General features: G+C 44.2%; 1 protein-coding gene and 1 pseudogene across 2 annotated transcripts in view; one reads left to right on the forward strand and one right to left on the reverse strand.

The window, feature by feature from the left end:
- The window catches only part of CDYL2 (chromodomain Y like 2), a 75961-nt gene that overhangs the window by 33270 nt on the left and 23988 nt on the right, over positions 1–18703 (reverse strand). The gene's annotated exons all lie outside the window — the stretch shown is intronic.
- Positions 16732–17821, forward strand: LOC308482954 (tigger transposable element-derived protein 1 pseudogene; annotated as a pseudogene). The gene is made up of 2 exons (XR_013991460.1): positions 16732–16883; positions 17007–17821. The product of XR_013991460.1 is annotated as a tigger transposable element-derived protein 1 pseudogene (transcript).

Below are 18703 nucleotides of genomic sequence, written 5' to 3' on the forward strand. Positions count from 1 at the left end.
AGTGCAGATGGGGACTAACACACCACAAGACTCCATTGTTTTTGCTGCAACAGCAGATACAAGGCTACCCTTCTGGAAATATTATTGTGACGGTCACAACAGACAGGGCTCTTCCTATGTTCGTATGCTCTACTGTATTTCAATATTCCACTTTTTGTGCTGGTTTTTATTGTAATGGGGCGTTTCGTATTTTTATCTTTTGTTGGCAGGTGGGAGTTGGTTTTTTTGACTGGATTGTAAACTGCTTTGTGGAGGAACTTCTTCAAAAAGCGGAGCATAAATTTTCAAAGAAATAAGTAAATGAAAATAGACAGGATGCCTATTCCTGACAGCAAAGGTAAAGAGGTAAAGGTAAAGTGGTTTAGACTACAACGCCACCCGCATCCCTCTCCTGACAGCAAAAGCATGCTTTCGCCATGATGTCTGGACGAATCCAGTTTGCATGGTTGTGTGAATGTGGCCAGAGGAAGTTGTCTTCAGTCCTGTGCCTTAAATGATGCAGGCAGCTGCAAAATGTCTAACAGCCTCACTGAGGTGGGTATAAAAGTCATTCCACCCTGCCCTTTATGGCTATGAGAGAAAGTGCCTGAATACCTAGAAGTTAAGAACACACTGCTGCTTGTGCAATTCAATGATTAACCAAGTATAACAACCACAACACAGTTCCTGAATGCATCCTCCTTGAAAGTCTTTCTTACAAAAAGTGAAAAATAAAACAACATATGCCCAGATGTTTACAAGGTGGCTGGAAATTTTAACTCAGCTAGTCATCGACACATGACTAGGCCAGAATTTAAAGTCTGCCCACTTCTGTAGCTTAACACCATTTTTGTAGTTTGATGTTAGTGCATTTTAATTTTGTCCATTTCTCTGTGGAATTTAATTTTTTTAAGAGAGCCAGACTGTAATGCTTGCATATTCTGCAAAAAATAAGAAAAATACAAAACGTATTAAAAATATTGGAAGGATGTGGGAAGCAAGCAAGCCTTTCACGCTTCTAGAGAAATCCACTCCCCGCCCCACCATTTAACCCCATCATGTGTGGTCATCACCAAAACTTGGCAAATATGAAACTGCCCATGCTCGTAAATTCCCTTTGAGGACTCCACTTCAGAGTTTTTTGTTGAGGAAGTATGTGTTAGTTACAGATGGCAGTGGTGACTAATTGAGATTTATCTCTGCTGTCAAAAACCGAGGCTGGCATATCAAAGGACTGTCAAGAGGCAAGCCCAGGATCCTGAATCCACTGGATTTTGTTTCTTTTCTCTTTAAGTTTTATTTATTTTTAGTGATGGTTGGATATGGTTTAGGCTTCTTCCAATATATGTAAGGCGTATCTGTTTTATTTTAAAGATGCCTACAAAAAATAGAGCCATTTTCTCGGCCTGTTTTAATGTTCTACCATCAAAAGATTTTAGATGGCAGATTTTCTGCCTGTGTAACCTAGGGGTGGCCAACATGGAGCCCTTCAAATACTGCTAGACTACAACGCCCATTATCCTTGACCACACTGACTGCAACTAATGGGAGTTGTAGTCCAGAAACTGAAGGGTACCACATTGACTACCCCTGGTCATGCTGTTGCCCTGGGCACAAAATTTCCTTGAGGCTAGGAAAAACAATTACACATAAAATAATTACATGTTTTAATAGAACTTCATTAAGATCTGCGTATATAGTTATAATGCATGGTATAAGCCTGGTATAATGCATAATGCATTATAATTAAATGACTTGCTGTAACACCATACCTTTTTCTGTACTCACAAACCCTAACTGCACATGCCTATTTTCACCACAGGATCATACTGTCCAACCAGTATGGGATTGTGCCTCCTTCCCTGAGCCCCGGGACCATTTGCCCAGCTTAGGGAAGGAGGCACAGTGCTCTGAGAGGGCCTGAAAGCCCTCCTGTCTCCTTCCCAGCCAAAAATTGTCGGTACTGCATACCGTTGTGTACTGCCAGAAAAAAGCACTGCTCTGAGTATCTTCCATGATGTGAACAATAAATTTATTATCAAACAGTTCACATACTATCTGAATGTTCTAATAGCCCTGCTATGATTGCTAGTTCTCAGCTTGTCATTTAAATAATAATGATTGGTTATAATGGAAGCTGTGATTTCATATTTTCTATTCCATGTTATTGATGGGTTGTCAGTAATAAAAACCTGGCTGACTCTTCCTTTTAGGATTGCTATGAGTGAGCATTAAAACCTTATCTGTGTGGGTCAGGAGTGGGAAACCTCAGGACTCTCTGTAGCCCATTCCTAGAGACAACCTTCCTCATTGGTCCTTGTCCATCCCTTCCCTGAATGCTTCATTGAATCAATGCCTCTTTCCTACTTGGAGAGAGAGTTGTGCACATGTACAGAAACCTCTGATGTTTGCATGGGTGCAATGCAGCCTACTGTAGAAAGATAAGAGTCATTTTGGAGTCACAGCTGTTCATGGAGGTGCAGGTCAATTCTGTGTCCAGGGCAGCTGTCTGCCAGCTCCATCTGGTATGCAGGCTGAGACCCTACCTGCCCACAGACTGTCTCGCCAGTGGTGCATGCTTTAGTTATCTCCCGCTTGGATTACTGCAATGCGCGCTATGTGGGGCTACCGTTAAAGGTGATCTGGAAACTACAACTAATCCAGAATGCGGCAACTCGACTGGTGACTGAGAGTGGCTGCCAAGACCATATAACACCGATCCTGAAAGACCTACATTGGCTCCCAGTACATTTCTGAGCACAATTCAAAGTGTTGGTGTTGACCTTTAAAGCCCTAAACGGCCTCAGCCCAGTGTACCTGAAGGAGTGTCTCCACCACCACCGTTCAGCTCAGACATCGAGGCCCAGCTCTGAGGGCCTTCTGGTGGTTCCCTCACCTCACTGCGAGAACTGAGGTTACAGGGAAGCAGGCAAAGGGCCTTCTCGGTAGTGGCACCCACCCTGTGGAACGCCCTCCCATCAGATGTCAAGGAAATAAACAACTATCTGACTTTTAGAAGACATCTGAAGGCAACCCTGTATCAGTACATTTTTAATGTCTAATGCTTTACCATTTTTATGTGCTATGAGCCACTTGCCCTTGGAAGCCTTGCAAGGGACGCTGGGCAAAATCATGGAAGGGGTGTTTCCAGGACTAAGGTGAAACTGAGAAACTCTCTAGTTATTTTTCTATTGGATGCTGCTTGTTGTTTAAGTACAGTATTCTTGTTATATTTATAATACTGAAATGTGGGTTTTTTTGTATGTTATTATGTTTGCTTTTGTTTTGCTATTTAATTATGAAATTGTTACTATGTTATTGTTTTGCAATGTTAGGAAATTGTTTTTGTAGTGTTTTGGTTGAAATGTATTCCTGTTTCCTTTGTTGTAAGCTGCTTTGAGTATGTTTTTTTGTCTGGAAAAGTGGCAAACAAATAAAATGGATGAATGAATGCACATGGGTATACAACCACTGCTACACAGAGCAGTGCCACTGAAATTCAGTATTACTGACTAAAAGCAGTAGCTCCCACAATGTAGGATTGCTGAATGAACAAGTGCCAAGCCCGCCATGTATGGGGTTCAATGAAAATATCATAATACAGCCTGAGAACATGATTATCATCAAGAGATGAACCTAACCCTTTTCTTCATAGTGCACTCCAATGATCAACCCATAATTATCTTCGAAGAAGCAGTTTCATTTCCACTATTCCAGCTTTGAAAATCTGTGAGTATTTTGCTACTTTCATAGTCTGGTAATAACCTCCTTTTACGTTCTACAGCATCTCAAAGTACATTTGAGGGAGTTTCTGCTAATAAGAAAAAATGTATTATCTGGCTACTAGAGATTAATCAAAATATATTTTCAATTCTGAAAAGGAAGAAACTAGTCATTAAATTTTCCATTCCCCCATCCATTCTCCTTTCAGTTGGAACTGACACATACAAACCAAATCATTATTATATTCCCCATTTTTGTTAATTTAAATTGGAGAATGCATACAATTTCCTTTACCTTTCATCTCTGCTGCACCTAAAGCAGTCTCACAGTGATGCGAAAACACTTCTTTTGTTCTTAGCATGCTATGTCTTAACTTGTAAATATGGCTGACACAGCATGTAACACAGGAACCAGCCACTTATAATTCCACTGGCGCATAAGACAAAATCATGGTGCAGCAAGACATGGTTCCATTTAGATATTTTGGTCCCACCATGTGATCTGGAAACCAAGCCTTACAAGGAACCGTTGAAGGAACTGGTTTTAGTCTGAAGAAGAGAAGAGCGAGACTTGATATGAAAGCCATCTTCAAATATCTGGAGGGCTGTCACATGGAATATTGAGCAAGCTTGTTTTCTGCTGCTCCAGAGGGTATAGGATCGGAACAAACTGATTCAAATTACAAGAAAGAAGATTCTGACTGACCATTAGGAATAAGTTTCTGATGGTAAGAACTATTCAACACTGGAATGGACTACCTTGGAAAGGGGTGGATTCTCTTTCATTGGGTTTTTTTAAAAACAGAGGTTGGATGGCCATTTGTCAGGCATTCTTTAGCTGTGATTCCTGCATTGCAGGGGGTTTGATTAGATGAACCTTGGTGTCCCTTCTACAGAGCGAGTCTTTTAAAAGAGGCCCCGTGGAACATGTGTACTCTGTATCCACGAGGCCTCTTTTAAAGGACTCACCTTGTAACTCTACACTTCTATGGTTCTATTATTGATGTCTGCCTATTGGTCATAATGGTTGGAGTTGATGGGAGCTGTATTTCAAAACATCTGCAGGGTACTATGTTGGCTATCCCTGCACTCCGTAAATGAACAAAAGTCTGCTGTTGGCTCCCATATTTCCCTTACTCCTCCTCTGTAAAGAGATTGAAAGCATCCAGTCTAGTTAATCCATATGTTGCTAGACTCCAACTTTCATTATCCCCAGCCAGGCTGAGGTGATCAGAGTTTAACAGTTAGGTATCAGGCCAGTATACAAAATAAGACCAAAATAAATGGAACCATGAACTGAAATCTATAATATATAGTCAAAGCAATTTTAAGAAGCAGTGAAACACAACAGGGCAGACAAAACATCTAAAATGTCTACACAAACAGAAATGTTTTGACTTGGTGCTGAGAAGACAGCAAAGTTGGCGCTACGTTGTCCTTGTACAAAACTGTATAACTATTTGAGCCTGACCTTCCTTTTTGGATAATCTTCTGGGGGCCACATGCCAGTGGTGGGGAGGGCCAAAGTGGACAGAGCATCAAATGCCAATTTTATCTTTCCACAGTAGGCTAGTTTCTACACACTCATTCTCCCTTCCATCTAGGGAAGCAAGAGAATGCCAGAGAGCAAGGAAACATTCTAGTCAGGCAAGGACATCCAAGGAAGGCACAGAGAAGAGTCGGTGAGGGCTGAGGGAAAAGTTCCTGGGTCACATCTGGCCTGAGATTCCCCACCCCAGTTCTACAGGGAGGATGTTCTACAGCTGTGATGCCCTATGAGGAAACTGTGTGATTTGATGCAGAAAATCATTCTGTGGTGACTCTTCCCATCATCATCAGTAGCTCAATTTCTCCCTAACGCTTGGCTTTGACGTGTTGGCATTCCAATCCTGTCCACTGGGGTATTTTTCCTCCTTTACACTGGTGCGGCTGATTTCTCATTTAAAGGAGGAAAAAACGTTAACAATCACATTTTTTTTTAAAAAAAAATATGCGGCTCTAAGTTCAAGTGCAAAGCACGCATAACCCAAGACTCCCAAAATAAGCCTCATAGTCATGCTTAATTTAATAGAGAGTTTGTTACTCTGAAAACACACACACTTGTCTCCAGTACAAACAGTTATTTAAAGGAAGGAAGTTCACCAGGCTTATGCTGAACCGTTTCGGAAGACTTAATATTCTGGAAATGCTCCTTATTTACACTTTGCTCACCTTGTGGAAATGAGGAGACTTAATTTATTAACGAGGTTTAAACTTGCAAAGCTCTTCCTGAGTCCTTGTTGAAAGGAACTTAACAAGGCTTGGAAGGTTAGGATTTTATTTAACATGGCATCATATGTAATGCTACAAATACATTATTTCTCCCTGCCTCTTCCAGAGGACTAATTTGGATCATGGGGAATGTAAGTAAACATTTCTCAGCTGGTGGAGCTTTACTCATTTGCATCTCTTGAGTCATTTAAAAGTATCCAAATATATTTGCTCTGTTGGTTTTGGACACGTCAGTGAGGTCCTGCAGGGAACCGGCTGGTGTGTCCAAACTTGCAGAAAGCAGGATTGAACTTTCCACACATCAAGCAATGCACGGGGAGTTCAATTCTGCTTGGGCAATACCTTTTCATCCCTATGGGCCAACTTTGATAGGTGGATGGGACAATCTACCTGATATTATGTTATCATATGATTGACAAGTGGGTTGGTTCACACGAGGAGAGAAAGATCTCGCCCATTGGACCAAAAAAGGTCCCTACTCCTGGTATACAGAATGCCAATCTAACATGCTTGTTCAACTGAGTTCGTTGCTGTCAAGTCTATCAGATAGCACCAAGCCTCACAAAATGGTTTGAACAATTCTTGATTTTTCGTCTGTTACTATTTATTTGCAGGTTTATAAGCTTCTCCACAACCAAAAGTTACTGAAGTGCTGTACAGTAAAATAAAATAAGATAAAATATAAAACGCAGGGAAACTAAAGGGAACAAAACCATTTCTACAATTTTACAGTTATTGTTACATTAAATGGCTGGGCCACATTTCAGGGAAAGCCTTCTGAATTTTAAAATGCTAGGCGCTTCTCTGATTTCAGTTACTATACAGATATATAAAATCAATATTCACCTTCCCGTAAAAATAGATAAACTGGTACGATGCTTAAAAAATTGCGAGCATTATTCATGAGTTCTTTGAATGAGTGTAGGCATAAAATATGTAGGAATAGCAGGCGCAGACATGCTGATCCAACCCTCAGTGTCCTCATCCATGGCTGCTCCACCCTGACCCTCCTGCATTGAGAGGAAAGGTCTGAATGCGGCTTCTCAGTGTGTTCAGCTGAAGCCTTCCCACTATTTGGAATCCTGCTGCTGGTCAGTGTAGACAATACTGAACCAGATGGACCAGTATATGGTAAAGGTGTTCACTGATCTCAAGATTCTAATCTGGAGCCAAATTTAGTCTGAAGCACTGTGGAGGCTGCCTGCTTTGGTTTAGGTCCAAATTTTGACTTGGAAAAAATGAAGTGTTGTTTCTTCCCCAATTCACTACTATGGGTAAAACTAATGATACCTATAACTTTTCTTCCTTTTGACAGAATTGGATGACATTTGCATGCATAGTAGCTCCTCGGGGTGAATAAAGCCTGCCAAATTATAGAAAACAGGTCTAGGGATTTTGTGCTGGGCACCTTTAAAGATTTTTTTTTTAAATGAACCATTTATAACTTTTTTGGCAGAATCAGCTGGAATTTATAGACATTCCCCTTTTGAGGGGAATCCAGCCAAATTTCAGAAAGATAGCTGCTGTGGTTTTCCTGCACATTTGGGGTAGTTGCTTAATATCTGCTATTGTTTTCTGTATGGAAATGACATATTTGAGATAAATGCCTCAAGAAAGAAACTTGACAAATTACAGATGAATAGGTTAAGGGTTTTTTTCATGCTAGGTGCTTTAAAAGTTGAGGAGGAGAAGTAAAAGGGCCACACTGGGTTTTTGTGGGCAATGGTTTTAGTATGAAAATGACATATATTGCAGGGGTTCCCTACAACAGTTGCAACAGCTTCAAAGGTCGATTAGACAAACTCATGGAAGATAATACTATCAATGGCTACTAATCATGATTGCTAAATTGAACCTCCATGTTTAGAGAGAGTATGTCTCATAGAAACAGAGGTGGCTAACCTGTAGCCCAGATATTGGATTCCAACTCCCTAACTATTGGCCATGCTGCTAGGGCTGATGGGAGTTGGTGTCCAACAAATCTGGAGGGCCACCATTTCCAGCCTTGTTGGGGGACAACAACAGGGGAAGGCAATTGTCTTCATGCCCTGCTTGTGGGTTTCCTGAGGTACCATGTTAGCCACTATAGGACACAGGAGTCTGGACTACATGGATTGTTAGTCTGATCCTGAAAGTCTCTTCTTATGTAGGAAGCATCACCATAGGCCTGCTTCAGAAAGTTTTCTGAATTCTGTGCCTTTGGACCACAGAGCTAGCTGGGATCCAATCTAAGAACATTATTAAGAGCCCGCTGGATCAGGCTAGTGGCCCATTTAGTCCAGCACCCTGTTCTCACAGATGCCTATGCGCAAAGGGACTTTCCTCTTCTGTGGTTTCCAGCAAATGGTATTCAGAAGCATACTGCCTCTGAGCATGGAAGAAGAGCATGGCCAGCAGGCTTAATAGCCGTTGATAGCCTCATCATCCATGAATTTGTCCAATCCTATTTTAAAGCCATCCAAGTCGGTGGCCACCACTGCCTTTTGCAGGAGCAAATTCCATTAAGTATGTGTTGTGTGAAGTAATACCATTTTTTTTTGTCTGCCCTGCATCTATAGCCTAACAGTGAACAGGATCCAGAAGGTGTGGCAACTGCTGTAAGGTCATAAGTGAAATGAAAGTTTTCCTTTACTGAGGCAAATAATGCTCCAGGATTAGGTGACTCTGCAATTATGCCTGGAATTTATGATCCCATACCAGCACGTCATTTTCCAGCAAAAAGTAAATGGCACCAGTCCCTCCCTCCCTCCCTCTGTGTGTGTCTGATTGTAAACACAGCACAGAAAGAAGCAGTGACAGTAATGCATAGACCGAAGGCACAGCATTGCATCAAAGACAAAAAGAACAATTTAAGCTTATATAGGAAGGGGGCCAAGCATTTGTTACAACTTTGACATGGCCCAGTAAATGTGCCTAAACACACCTAATTCTTCCGATCACAATTACTTTACATTTAAAACATCAGAAGTGGTCTCACACCAGGCTCAACAAATTGTCTACTTCAGTTGGCATCAGCCCTCCAGATTCACAGGTAGAGGTTTTTACCATGGCCTGCCATGTGACCATTTAACTGGAAATTGAACCTGAGCCCCACTCTGCATGCAAAACATGTACTCTACCATGAAGCTGTGGTCCCTTCCCTGAACATGTGTGGTCATCACATGGACCGGGACGTGTGTTTGGACCACTGTAATCCATTCACAAGCATCTAAGATTCCTGCTGGATCAGATGAAAGGTCCATCTAGTCTAAAATTTCTTTCCCATGATCAACCAAATGCTTCTGAGATGAAGGCAACAGGACTTCTATGCTGCCACTCAGCAACTGGTATTCAGAAGGATAAATCTATATAGTATGCATGTATACAGGTATCCATCCATCGGTCCCATCCTCCTTTCCATCTGGGAGTTAAAGGCTGAATTGCTACATGTCTAGACAAGTCACATCTGATTTTATACCGGAGCTTTCCATAATATTTTGTGTTGAAGTCCATAGATGCTTCCTTACCAGAAGCGAAGCAGAACTCAACATTATACTACAATTTGATGCATCATTTAAAAAGCTATGTGGAACAGAATCCATTAAGACACCCTTGAAGTTGCAAGGCCATTTCTTAGCTAATGGTGGTGCATGAGAAGAGGACAAGAGACAAGGAAGGAGACTGCTAAGAAGGAATGGGTTGTGTAGCTTCCAAATGGTCTTTCTCCATTCTTGTCGAGTTATGGCATTCATAGGATGAGTGTTTCATGAAGCCTGATGAAACCTCATTAGGAAAATGGAGGGTTCTGACTATTCCCAGAGCACACAAGTTTATACTTTATAGGCACAGTTTTATTTAGAAAAACTTCTTTGTGAAATGTTTTCCAATATCAGTTATCAGGGCGGCTTCACTTCTGCCTGGAGGCCATTTGTGATTCATATGACTAAACAATCTCATAGCTGGCATCTCCCCCCCCCCCCCACACTAAATATGAGTTTCTTTAGCAACATTCATGATTATTTTATATGTTTGGTATACCTATGACCTTTGTATTCTACTATGGAGTATATTTTCCACCAAGGCAGATTAGTCCTGAAGCCAGTTCTGTACCCAGATTTAAGTGGATCCAACAGATGCCATTTTTCTCTCTACTCTGATGCTCAGTTTGGAGAGATCTTTCCAAAGATGTTCCAGTCTGAATTGGATGTTGCCCTTCAAGTTACTTTGGTGGCTTCTATGAATTATCACCTGTGTCTTCAGCACACTTAGGATGTAAAAGAGCACTTTTTCCTAGAAAAAAATTCTCTTGTGAGTCCCATTACTCACCTCTCACAAGTGTGATCATATCCCAAAGAATCTTTTTTCATGAAGTGCCTTCCTTGCTTCGCTGTGCATATAGCACTTATGCCAGTTTCACACGCCAGAAAGACACCATCTTGCAATGATGCTTAAAGGTTTCTAGAAGGGGCACTGCAGTTTTCCAGATAAGGGTTTTTTAATCAAATATATATTAGGACTATTTAATGAGAATTTGAAGGTTGTAAATTATAACAAACCATTAATAATGTGGCAAACGAACATCTTAACTAGAAGGAATATGAACATTCACACAGCAGATACTTCACAAGATGTCTATCCACATAAGTGGATTAATATTTTCTTGTATGTTACTGCACACCAATACATTATGATTATGTTTCATTCCTCAACAAAATGGTCATAAGGCTCTCTTTCCTCTTTGACTGACCATATTAGTCCATTTTATGTTATTTACTACATCCCATACTTCAGTTACGCAGTCTTCAAGTGTCAGAGTTCTTATCTTTTTCCAGTTTTGACAAATAGTCAAGCAAGAAGCCATGAACAAGTTCGAGACCATTTCTCTATCATCTGTTAAGGCCAAATCTTTAACACACCAAGTAAAATAACTAATGGATCTGTTGAGAGTACATATCCTGTTATTGCTTCCATTTCTCTTATCACATTATCCTAGAATTTATCTTAGGACAAGTCAAGAAAACATGTCTGCATTTATTGTATTGCATCTCTAACATAGTTTACTTGCTGGGCTATAAATGTGATTAAGTCACAATGATGTCAAATATAATAAAAAATGAGTTTATAGAAGCTTTCTTAGAGATTTACATTAAATGTTTGTTTGAGGAGGGATTTTGCCAGAGCTTTTCCCCAGTGTTAGGTGGTGTGTACTCCTTACTTCTATTTGAGTTGGGCCAGCGTGAAATATTCAAAATTATTCACATTTTCTCTTTTGTAACAGTCAAGCAGCTAGTAAGTAGTGTGGTGCATTTTAAAAGTGCTTCTGTTGGTAGCAATATGTCATAATGAAAAGTCACTTCCTGGGGAATTATATAGAGAAAAAAATATGGGAGGCTACAAGGGCCACTGTACAGGAAAAAAGATGGCCGGCCAATGGGTACAAGAAGGCATCCATCTTTCTTTCTCTGTACAATTCTCCAGAAGGGTCTGTGCATTAAGTTTTATGGCTCCTTCCTGGAGTATTTAAAAGGCATTTTACTTACTGGGTGCCATACTGTACTAATAATAGCTTCTCCAAGCAGCTTAAAAAAAGAAAAAAACAGCCCTCTGAACACCTAATAGGTACTTCAATTTTTTTTAAAAAATGCTAAAAGTGTGACATTTTTAGGATCTGTGCATAATGGAGATGGTGGAGATGCTGGTCAATAGATATAAAAGAGACATTAATCAAATCAAGACAGCTTCATCCAATCCCATTAAGAACACTTAAGATGGAAAAATTCTAAAGGAGTCTGGCATAAGCTAAACATTTTTCTAAAAAGTGAAAATCAAAGACTGTGTATATAGTTCCAGATTACATTCATGACCTGTTAAGAGTCTTGAGTCTATATTCCAAAACTTCTCTTTTCTTCTAATATTCCCAGATTTACTGCTTGCAACTACGGCTCCCAAACTGTGGTCTGTGGACCACCAGTGGTCCGTGAGCTTCATTCATGTAATCCACAGCATGTCTGTGGATCTGTTGTTGAAGATGGGAGATGGCACATCAAATGTTCACATTGATTTTTAATTGCATTTAATTGCTTCTCTAATTTCTTATATTGTATTTTATTGTATTACAATTTTAATTCTGTGGAAAGGAGTTCAAATTGTACTAAAATAAAATACAATATAAGAAATAAAAGAAGCAATGAACATACAATTAAAAATCATATAGCACCTAGCACAACACATTTTATTTGCTACAAGGGGCAGAAAAATCATCAAGTGGTCCACCAAGACCATTAGCAATAGGACATATTTCCAAGTCAGAGAGACTGTGGCTTTCAGAGTTCCAATGTTTTGAAACAAATAGTTGGAGGTGCTTTCTTCAAGATTGCTGATTTGCTGTTTCAAATCATGTATGAAAGTCTATGGCTATTTCCCCAACATTATGGATGGGGCACCCCATGCTGAAATGTTTAAATAAACAGGGTCAATTCTATCTATCTTTAGCCATTCACTTTTTTCATATATTACCACATTTTTCCATGTATAAGATGATGCTTTTTGCTTAAAAAAAAAATTAGACAAAAACTGGGTGTCGTCTTATACACTGATAGTGAATGCAGAGTGGGGGGATGTGCGATTAATGGCAGAAGCAAGCAGGCAATTGGCAGCATCGATTGGGCAGGTGATTGGTGGCTGTGGCAAGGCCTGCTGGCGATTGGCTGTGGCAATTGGGCAGGTGATTGGCGGCTGTGGCGAGGCAGACAGGTGATTGGCAGCTGCGGCAAGTGGGCGGGTGGGCAGGTGGGCTGTTGGTGGCGGTGAGCAGGCAGGCAATTGCCGGATGCAACCAGGTGTGCGATCGGCCATGGCTGTGACAAGCGATTGGCAGTGGCGGGAAGGCAGGTGAGCGATTGGTGGAAGTGATCCCCCCCCCAAAGCTAAACAACTTAATTTCTTAATTCTGAGTTTTTAAAAAAGGGGGTCGTCTTATACATGGGGTCGTCTTATACACGGAAAACTACGGTACTTAAGAGTCAGAGTATAGTTCTAGGGCTCTTTCTTTTCTGATTTTCAGGATTAATATGACATTCTGTTGATGCAAAGCAAGCAGGGATGGGGGTGGGGGGCAGAGACAGCTGTGCACAGAACTGAGAGCTCTGGTTCTCGAGCCCTAGAAAGCTCCTGACAATGCAAAAATTAAAACCTGTGAACGTTAGGCTTAGTGGTTGCCAATGTCTATTCAAACCCTGCACTTTGTATCTATAAAACATCCATGCTTGCATTTCATACTAGTTTCCAATGTGCTCCAGCACTCTCTGTGTTGTATGTGGGTGGGGGGTTGGACGCCTGCTCCCGCTGCTCCAGTTTAACAATGCAACTCTTCTGGAATGAATCCCGTATGTGGTCCTGTATGAGAGATTTCTCGATCTGCCTCTTCCCACTTCCACCTTTGTGAATTCTGGCATGCTTGCTTACTTGGCCATGATTCATCCACCTGCAAAGAGGCAACAATCTCCGCATGCTGGATGCAGGAGCAGTGGAGAGTCCCTGCCACCCACTGGGCACCTAATATTACACCGGTGTTCCATGCAAAGTATAAAGGTTGCAAAAGTATGATTTTTGCAATCGTACTCGTTTTTCTGTCCTGCATACTTTATGCAGGGATGGGGACCCTCAGGCCCGGGGGACAAATGCAGTCTTCCGGGCCTCTTGATCTGGTCCATGGGACTCTCCCTAGGCCTATCCCTTCTCCTTAGGCCACATCCCTCAGCAGGGCTTGTTCTTCCACCCAGCTTGCCAGCACCTTGGTAAAACATGCCTGAACACACAACACCTGTGCAATACCACCATCTCTTTCTTCCATGAAAAACACATTTCTATGAAGCCTTTGGAAGTGTACTGAGTAAGTGTTCCAAAAGGGGAGGTACAAAAGTGATTTTTTTAAAAAGGAAAAACAAGGGAGCCCCCACCCCAAAGAAACCCAGCCGAATGAAGACTGAGCCTGTTCAGCAGTCATGGAATTCAGGCTGATTCTAAGGGGTGGACAAACAGAAAACCGGAAGGCAGAGAGGATGAAACTACCTGAAGAGTCTGCAACATTTTGCTGTTCCCACATGCTACAACTGGTAAGGGATAACAGAAAAAGATGCATGTATGAAACTGTCAGGGAACTGACATCGGAGCCAGAGGCGGAGGCGAGGCTCTCAAGCGATGCTGGAGAAGGGCCCAGCAGGGGGAGAGGCGGCTCACCAGCTGGGGAAAGAAATCAGCGTTAACACCAGGGATAAAGGGGGGCAGATGGGGGAATCGGCGAGGGGGCTCCAGGACTCCTCGCCGGAGATCAGCGAGGAGAGCATGGGTCCTCCGCTACCCACGCCCTCCCTGCGCAGAAGGCTTCCGCGCAGGGAGAGTAGGAGGAGACTTGGAGTCAAACAACTTTTATGCTGGAAAAGGTTTAAGAAACGCCCACTGACGGATTCTGTTAGCGACTGAACAGCCACGAAGTGCAGGGGCTGTCCAGACAGAAAAGGTTTAACAAGGCAACCTAGCCAGGAGTGGCACCAACTTGCGCACGAGCAACCCCTACATTTATTACAGCAATCCGTCAGTCCTTGACGTTGCTTGTGCGCAGCGACAGGCAGGCAGCAGAATGAGCCAAACCAGAGAAGCCGGCACCACGGAGGGAGCAGCCGGAGTGCAAAATCTGGTGGAGAGGAACCGAGATTTGGAACTGCATGTGGCTCTTCTCACGGTGTGGTTGGAAGAAAGGCGGGCTCACAATGCACAGGTCAGGACCACCCCCGTAGCAAGGAAGGTACCGGGACTGGTACACAAGTTTGGGGGGAAACCCCAGGACTACAACGCGTTCCGAACGGAAATAGAATACGCTTTGGAACTGCAGCATAAGGATTTTGCGGACGATGGGGAGAGGGTGGCATACATTGTCGGGCATCTGCAGGATGGGGCCAGGGAATGGATCAGGCCCCTAATGGCAACGCAAAATGCCGCCTTGAAAGACCTGAGGAAATTCTTCCAGGTGATGGATGCGATGTATTCCAGTGATGTGCAGCAAAGTGTGACTCGGCGGGAACTGATGGGTTGTAAACAGGGGAACCAGTCAGTTAGAGACTACTGGTCGCGCTTTGCCATGTTAGTCCACCGGCTCGGGTGGGAATTGGACTCGGAACCCATTCAGATGTTGTTTGAGGAAGGGTTGTCCCCAACGGTGAAGGACGAGCTTTCCCGCGCGCCCCGCGCGCAGTCGATGGATCAGCTGACCAAGGCTGTGCTTACGATTGGCGTAAGACAGGAATCGCGGGCTCAGGAGAAGCAGGAAGGGAGAGGGGAACGTTGCCATGACTACCATATTCCTGAAATACCGAGGCAGCCTTCCCCGCCGGCGGAGCCAATGGAAATTGATGGCGCGCGTGCGCGGGAGGTTTCAAACTCCAGTGAAGGTTGCAAAAGGGAGGGAAAGGATTGGAAAACTAATAAGAAGTGTTTCCTCTGTCAGCGGCCAGGACATTTTGCCAGGGTCTGCCCTCAAAGAAAGGCCTGGCAAGGAATGGTGGGAGCTGCTGGAGGTGAGGAGGAGGGGGAAAAGGAGCAGGAGCAGGGAAACGCCAATGCTTGGCTGCCACTCAGCGGGCACAGCAGCCAGGCCAGCAACCAATAGAAGTGCCCCAGCCAGACCCCCCAGAGCGGCCATAGCCATAGAAGTGGTGCTGGAACTCCCGAATGGGCACCCAGTCAAGGTGAAGGGGCTGTTGGATTCAGGCAGTTCCTGCAATTTCTTCAGCAAGGACTTCGCCCTAGAGCACCAGCTCCACCTGCTGCCCCTGGATTTTCCCTTGCAAGTGACCACCACTGATGGCAGGGAGCTTCTGGGAGGGGAAGTGACGCACCAGACCCCACCAATGAGAATGAGGGTTTCCAGGCACACGGAGACCATTGCCTTTCACGTAGCCACACTGGCAGGACCCCCAATAATATTAGGGATGAGCTGGCTGGCACTACAGTGGTGCCCCGCAAGACGAACGCCTCGCAAGACGAAAAACTCGCAAGACGAAAGGTTTTTTCGTTTTCGAGTTGCTTCGCAAGACGAATTTCCCTATGGGCTTGCTTCGCAAGATGAAAACATCTTGCAAGTTTGTTTCCTTTTTCGTAAAACCGTTAAAACCCAGGGTGCATTGCTGGAAGAGGTGCAGTTGCGACTTGACTTCGAGGAGCAACACATTGCACGCGGTGTGGTGGCCTTTTTGAGCTTTTTAAAGAGTTTGCTGAATTTTTGAAGCTTTTCCAAAACTTCTTTTGCAGCTGTTTGGTAAGTTAAACTTTTAAAACTTTTTTGGGGTTTTTTGGATTTTGGGTTGGGGTGCTTAGAATTCAAGGACTTGGTGTTGGGGAGAGGTTTGCAAGAATCTGGGAGCTTGTGTGGGTTTTTTTTGAATTTTTATGATTTTCTGTGACCATTTGGCCATGTTTATTTATTTTATTTTTTTTAAATCTGGGTTTGAATTTCTGTGTGCTGGGTGGCTGGGGGAACAGCTGGGGAGGGGTTTGCAAGAATCTGGGAGCTTGTGTGGTTTTTTTTTTTAATTTTTATGGTTTTCTGTGACCATTGGGCCATGTTGTTTTTTTTTGGAAAAAAATCTGGGTTTTGAATTTCTGTGTGCTGGGTGGCTGGGGGAACAGTTGAGGAGGGGTTTGCAACAGTTGGGGAGGGGTTTGCAACAGTTGAGGAGGGGTTTGCAACCGTTGGGGAGGGGTTTGCAACAGTTGGGGAGGGGTTTGCAACAGTTGGGGAGGGGTTTGCAACAGTTGGGGAGGGGCTGGGGGAACAGTTGAGGTTTTTGAAGACTTTGGTGATTTTTAAAGCTTTCCCAAAACTTCTTTTGCAGCCATTTGAGGATTTTGAAGACTTTGGTGATTTGCAGCCATTTCGTAAGTTAAACTTTTAAAACTTTTTTTGGGGTTTTTGGATTTTGGGTTGGGTGTTTGGAATTCAAGGACTTGGTTCTGGGTTTGAATTGCTGATTTTGTTTTTCTTTTTCTGAGTTTACGAAGGTAACAGCTGTGCTGCCATGGGACCCAAGAAGACTGCTGCTGCTGCGGAGGCCGGCGAGAGGAAGAAGGAGAAGGTGACGCTGGAAATGAAGAAGGAGATCATCCGGAAGCACGACGGTGGAATGCGTGTGACGGACCTCGCCAGGGAGTACGGCAGGAACCCATCGACCATCGGGACCATCCTGAAGATGAGGGAGAAGATCCTTGCGACTGATGCAGCCAAGGGAGTCACCAGGATCGTGAAGAACCGCCCAGCTGTTCTGGAGGAGGTCGAGAAGTTGCTGCTCATGTGGTTAGAAGAGAAGCAGCGTGCAGGGGACACAGTGACTGAGGCCGTCATTTGTGAGAAGGCCAAGGCCTTGCACGCAGACCTCATCCGGGAACAGCCAGGAACCTCGGCCGAGCCAGAAGTCTTCAAGGCAAGCAGAGGCTGGTTTGACCGGTTCAAGGGAAGATCTGGAATCCACAGCGTGGTCAGGCATGGAGAGGCTGCCAGTTCTGATGTTCCTGCGGCTGAAGACTTTGCCTTGGAGTTCCTGGAGGTTGTGAAGACGGAGGGCTACGTTCCACAGCAGGTCTTCAACTGCGACGAGACCGGGCTGTTTTGGAAGAGGATGCCCAAAAGGACTTTCCTCACACAGGAGGAGGCCAAGTTGCCTGGCCACAAGCCCATGAAGGACCGTCTGACCCTGCTCTTCTGTGCCAACGCAAGCGGCGACCTGAAGATCAAGCCCCTGCTGGTGTACCACTCGGAGAACCCACGGGCCTTCAAGAAACACAAGGTCGACAAGGAGCGGCTGAGTGTCATGTGGTGATCCAACAGCAAGGCTTGGGTCACACGTGTGCTGTTTGTGGACTGGGTCAATCTTGCTTTTGGCCCTGCTGTCAAACAGTACCTGCTGGACAACGACCTGCCGCTGAAGGCTTTGCTTCTGATGGACAATGCTCCTGCTCATCCTAAAGGCCTTGAGGTGGACTTGTTGGAGGAGTTCAGCTTCATCAACATCATGTTCCTGCCGTCTAACACCACGCCACTGCTCCAGCCGATGGATCAGCAGGTCATCGCCAATTTCAAGAAACTCTACACCAAGGAGCTTTTCAGGCGATGCTTCGAGGTGACTGATTGCACCACCATCACCCTGCGGGAATTCTGGAAGGACCACTTCGACATCGTCACCTGCTTGAAGATGATCACCACGGCCTGGAACGGGATCAGCCAGAGAAATTTGAATTGCGCTTGGCGCAGCCTGTGGCTGGACTGTGTGGCACCAAGTGACTCTGATGCACCAGAGTCGACAGTGGTGCAGGACATTGTTGCCTTGGGGAGGACCATGGGCCTGGAGGTCACAGGGGAGGACATCAGCGAGCTGGTGGAGGAGCACGACCACGAGCTGACCACCCAGGAGCTGGTTGAACTGCAGTCAGAGGTTGCGCAGGAGCAGGCCTCGCTGGAAGAGGAGGAAGCAACTGAGGAACGGCCGTCCTCCAAAGAACTGAGGGACATTTGCCAGAAGTGGAAGGAGGTGCAGGCTTCTGCAGAGCGGCACCACCCTAACAAGCACGTGGCACATGACCAAGCGAACACTTTTGATACGACGGTCATGTTGCCTCTCAGGGAGCTGCTGAAAAGGCGGATGAAGCAGCAGACTATGGACAGGTTCCTCAGCAAGAAGCAAAGAGTGGAAGAGGAACCTTCT

This window comes from Podarcis pityusensis (assembly GCF_964106645.2).
Source record: "Podarcis pityusensis genome assembly, chromosome: 8".
In the NCBI taxonomy this organism is placed as follows: Eukaryota; Metazoa; Chordata; class Lepidosauria; order Squamata; family Lacertidae; genus Podarcis; species Podarcis pityusensis.